Genomic DNA, 5367 nt, shown 5'->3' on the forward strand with positions numbered 1-5367 from the left:
CTATTATTACTATTGTTATGACAATTAGGACTATTATTATTACTATTATTATGACTATTATTACTATTGTTATGACTATGATTACTATTATTACTATTATTATTACTATTATTACTATTATTACTATTATTATGACTATTATTACTATTGTTATGACTATGATTACTATTATTACTATTATTATTACTATTATTACTATTATTACTATTATTATTACTATTATTATTAGTAGTAGTAGTAGTAGTAGCAGTAGTAGCAGCAGTAGTAGCAGCAGTAGTCGTTGCAGTAGTAGTAGTAGTAGCAGTAGTAGTAGTAGTAGCAATAGCAGCAGCAGTAGTCATTGCAGTAGTAGTAGCAGTAGTAGTAGTAGTAGCAGTAGCAGCAGCAGTAGTCATTGCAGTAGTAGTAGTAGTAGTAGTAGTAGTAGTAGCAGTAGTAGTAGCAGTAGTAGTAGTAGTAGCAGTAGCAGCAGCAGTAGTCATTGCAGTAGTAGTAGTAGTAGTAGTAGTAGCAGTAGTAGTAGCAGTAGTAGTAGTAGTAGTAGTAGCAGCAGCAGTAGTCATTGCAGTAGTAGTAGTAGTAGTAGTAGTAGCAGTAGTAGTAGCAGTAGTAGTAGTAGTAGCAGCAGCAGTAGTAGTAGTAGTAGCAGAAGTAGCAGTAGTAGTAGTAGTATTAGTAGTAGTAATAGTAGTCGTAGCAGTATTGCTGTTGTTGTTTATGTTATTGTTTAGCTTGTTAGCTTTGGTCTGTGGTGTCTATGAGGGCTAGTACTCATCAAAAATGTCTATTGTTTTTACAAAAATAAACAAACACACACGGACACACACACACACACACACACACACACACACACACACACTCCTTTAATCTCTTCTACTCTTATCCAGTCAAGTCTTATTAGGTATCAGGCAGAGAAAAACGCTCCGAGGGGAACCAACTGCATCCCTGCAGGCTCCGACTCTCCTAAGCGCTGTGAAAACTCATCTTTTTAGCCTCTGCGTCCTCTTGTCCACCTCTTTACTCCCCCGGCCCCATAATGCCACATCAATACCGCAGTGGGGAGGAGGCACCGCACTAATGTAAATACGCAGGTCGGCCCCCATTTGCTCCCCGCCGCCGACGCCAAAGAAGAGAACCCAGCACAAAAGGCGAGATGGAAGAAAGGTGAGATGTGTCACTGCGATTAGATTTAATAACGGGGATGTTGGGGAAAACAAGAGAACGCCGGGAAGGCGGTTTGAGCTGGATCGGCGGGTGCTGCGCAGATGTCAGGGCGCTGGCAGCACGGGCATAAGTCAGGCATTAGGAATGGCCGCCCCGTGAATAGCCCCTGTATGTGGGGGCCTGAGAGAGCCGGGCAGGAGCAGCGGGTAGCCGGGTGTGCCTCCCGGGCCTTGATCCTCTCCCCTCGGAGTGGGAAAGACAGCAGGAATTGAGTTTTTCACAGTTGTTATTGAGCAGTGGGAACCTGCTGCTTCTCCTCCTTCTCGTCTTCATTCTTCTGCTGCTCCACTCTCGTCTCCCCCTCGGGTACTTTTCAGCCCTCTGCTGAAAGACTTGCTGTTTTTCAGGCCCCCAGCTGGGAGGCACCACCCCCCCTTTGGAAATGTCAGGCTGTCACTGGGAAGGTCGCTTTCAGGATTTAAGGTACGGCACCGTTCACGCCGGCCAAACCAACTGAGCGCTTCAGCTGATGAATCCTCCGGCCTCCAATGAGAAGAGGCTTCCTGAGTTTTGGCAAGTAAAAGAACTTCATTAAAGGGAATAAACAACGCTGATCAATGGAGACTTGGAGCCGCGAACACACACCACAGACAACCGGAGAGAAGCTGAACCATGTTACAGTTTAAATTACAGCTGGAGAAGCTTCCAGCTTAGCTCTGAAATAAAGGTTCCAGCCTCTCCTGAGGAAACATCAGAACTGCTCTGAGATTACAGAGAAGCGCCGCAGCTCCGCAGATGTTAAACTCAAAAGTGCTGAGATGAGAACCAGAGCTGAGGCTGCATGAGACTTAACTGATGCTGAAGTTAGAGATCAGAGCCCTGGAAAGTGGGCTTTGATGTTGGACTGGGACCGTCTCCAGAAGGTCCACTTGGACCGACAGCCAACAAACCACCACGCCGAAGTCCCTGGAGATCCTCTGTCCACTATAAAGTTTACTTGGGTCCACTTCCTGTTAGCGAAACGTGGCCAGCCGACCTCTGGAGCGCCCTTAAAGCAACACAGCATCAAACGTTCTTCCAAAGTTCCCTGCAGAGGAAAAACAAGGTGTTTATACCTTAATGTTCCTTTTCTGGGAATCAAGCAGAGAAACGCTCCTGCTATGGAACTCCTTCAGCAGGAAATGTGCTAACGTGGCTCCATCCTGTCATTTCTGCCCCCACCACACTGAGCCCCGTCCCGGCGCTCCGGGAGACTGTCTGGGAGTTTATTCTGGAAGACTGCGCTCCGTTTAGTTTCCTCATTATATCTATTCTCCTCTGTCTCCGACACCTTCCAGCACAACAAACGCCAACGTGCTGCCAGAACCACCATCTCACATCCAGGCTGGAATGTTTTTCTTGGGCTGTAAAGTCGGTTGAAAGTTTACTGAGGACGAAACACTCTAAATAATTCAGGGCCAGATCTTCTAAGACTTTATCTTCAAAACCTGCAGAATTCAGAACCGTCTTATGTCCCCCCCCCCCCCCCATAAAAATCTTCCCGATTTGATCATCCACAATGATTCTTAAACATTGGTCGACCCGCCTCCTCACCTGATGACCCCCACGTCTCCGCGCCAGCGTCGCAGAGATCAAAGCCATTTGGCGCTCCTACCATACGGATCAAAGCGATCAGACGATCGGTGCTGCTGGGACCTCCAGGAATGAGCAGGCAAACAATGAGCGGGTGAAGTCATGTGGACAGAACCCGGGTTGACAGTGAAAGGCCCCAGTACTCCGGTTTTATTGTCCCATCCCTTCATTCTTTGGAGCTTAAACGGGGGGGTGATGTCCAATTATGCTGCTGCGCGTCCAGTGTTTGATCCAAAGGGCTCCGTATCTGCGTGGGACCCCTGGTTCCGCTCAGCTGAGGAAGCATTTACAGGTGAATCACACCTGAACCGGTGGAGGCCTGGGAGATTATGGGGTGTCCGATCACATACCGAGGACAGGGGACCATCGGGAGCTCGAATCCGGTCTGGACCAAGTCGGAAGGCCCAGATCTGACCTCCTGACCTCCTGACCCGCTGACACGGCTCCGTTTCTGTCGGCCTACGAATGCTGTCCGTCTGGTTCCCAGTGAAGGGGGAGAGTTCTAACAGAGACGCTCCTCGGCTCAGGAATGTGGTTCTCTCAAAAAGACCAAATCCTAGCAGCATGAGCAGCTTTTGGAGATTCCTTCCCTCTCACCTCACGGATTCATCCGCTCACTGAGCTGTCACCTCTGAATGATCTACTTACTGCAGCTCAGGCTCATTTCCACCATTGGAGAGTTCGTCACTTCGCTACACAGCTGCCGGCTCACGGAGGCGTTCAGGAGCTCCTTCCGATACAGGAATTTCACTGGCTCCGAGAAAATAAACCCAGCGAGTCTTAGAGGCTGGATAAACAAGCAGAAGTCTGACTCCGGAGGGGGACGGGGTCGCGGCTCTGACTGACATCACTGATGCTTCCTTCACTCTGCTGATTAAAACCAAGGTCAGATGTTCAGGGCTCATTACCTCCTCCAGGAAAACACTCTTAATCCATAAAAATAATCTACAAATGGGACACAGACTAGATTAAACCAATGAAAAGAAGAAGAATTTTACAATTTCCTGGAGAAGATTGACCCTGATTTTCAGGATTACATGATGCTGCTTGTGTGACAAAGTCCAATAAATCAAATATTTACTGTGTATTTATAAGAGGGAGTTTATTATAATGCGTTTTTTATTGTATTTTAGAGAGAAATCGGCTGCAGTTTGAAAAACCAAACGATATTCCGGAAGGACGGATGGAGGCGGCTTCATCAGCAGTCACCTCCTGAAGCTGGGTGACATTTAAACAGCTCATATTTAATTTTCCTTTATTTCCTGACATTTAAACTCTAATGACTTTAGAGTTTGTCATTCTCAGCTGTTGAAGCAGGTTCTTCAAACATCAAATGCGGAATCGGGATACTCTGTCTTCATTCCCACGGGAAAACCTTAAGATATTCCCAACACTCAGCTCAAAGAGCCGAGCCGGACCTGAACGCAGCGCAGGTGAGAGCAGCCAATCAGGGGCCCACGATGCTCCTGTTTTCCCTCATTCCCAACTCGTCTGTTTTGGCCCAAAGAAGTGTTCTGGAAATGGAGCGATAAGGGTTCCGCTTACATGTGAGTTCCCTCTGCCAGCATCCTGTAAAGTCAGAGCGGTAATTGTGGTTTTATTGTTTCTACAAAAGGAAACACACAAACGGGAGGATCCAGCATCCAGCGCTCGCCTCCCGTGAGTGGAGAGAAACAAAGAGAAGGAAAACCAACCAGCAGGAACTGAACTTCCAGAAGGTTCAGCCGTTTAGGCCGACTTTGTTTAAAAAGTGGTTTGTTGAGAGAAAAGCCCAGATGAAGACAATTAAAGCCAGATACTGTTGTGATCACACATTAATCAGCGAGGAGAAGGAAAGAAAATCCGGGAAGAATAGGAATAAATCCCATAACGCTGTGAACTGCTTTATCCAAATGTCTTTTCTCACATGATTAGATGATGAAAAATCACTTAAACTGTTATTAAGAATATTAACAACCTTTAAAACAACCTGGGAATCTCCTGGATGGGGTTTGTGTGTTTATGCTCAGCTAATATTAGTCTGGTCTCAAATTTGTCACCTGGCTTTGCCAAGAAGTGCATTAGCATGGTTTTAGCATAACAGCCAAAGCGGCTACAAGCGTTCAAAGAGAATTAAAACTGACCTTTCCTGTCCAACAACCATTAGGGCTTCTCCCAGGGTGCAAAAGATAAATAAACACACCATTTTCTTGAGTTTAGGGAAAGATGTGAGCAAGACAGGAAGTAACATGAACTCAGTGGAAAAGATGTTGTGTTCACTGACGGTGGGATTTCATGACACCTGAAGAAGCAGATTACCGCATTAGCCAAAAACCAGAACTAAACTTTAAGAGTGCACCTACAGATGTTAGCTGGACTCCACCTGAACTCTGAACGCGGCGCTAACACACAGGTCACGTGATTAAAGCGGACTCCTGCACACACTCGGAGCAGTCTGCTGAAATCTGACTTTCTTAGCGCTGACGCTAACACTGGAAGCAAAAGGTTACATCATCTCAGCTCAAACCTGACTTGAGTAACACTGGCAGCCATTTTCTGCAGGTTTACACACACTCTCACACACACTCACAC

The 5367-nt window shown here is 46.6% G+C and overlaps 1 long non-coding RNA gene across 1 annotated transcript; it reads left to right on the forward strand.

Moving 5' to 3' along the window:
- The first annotated feature begins 3559 nt into the window (after positions 1 to 3559).
- Positions 3560 to 4718, forward strand: LOC115247482 (uncharacterized). The gene is made up of 3 exons (XR_003886554.1): positions 3560 to 3681; positions 3930 to 4343; positions 4412 to 4718. It is a non-coding gene; the product is annotated as an uncharacterized lncRNA (long non-coding RNA).
- Positions 4719 to 5367: the final 649 nt, after the last annotated feature.

Source organism: Takifugu rubripes, chromosome 1 (assembly GCF_901000725.2).
Source record: "Takifugu rubripes chromosome 1, fTakRub1.2, whole genome shotgun sequence".
Classification (NCBI taxonomy): domain Eukaryota; kingdom Metazoa; phylum Chordata; class Actinopteri; order Tetraodontiformes; family Tetraodontidae; genus Takifugu; species Takifugu rubripes.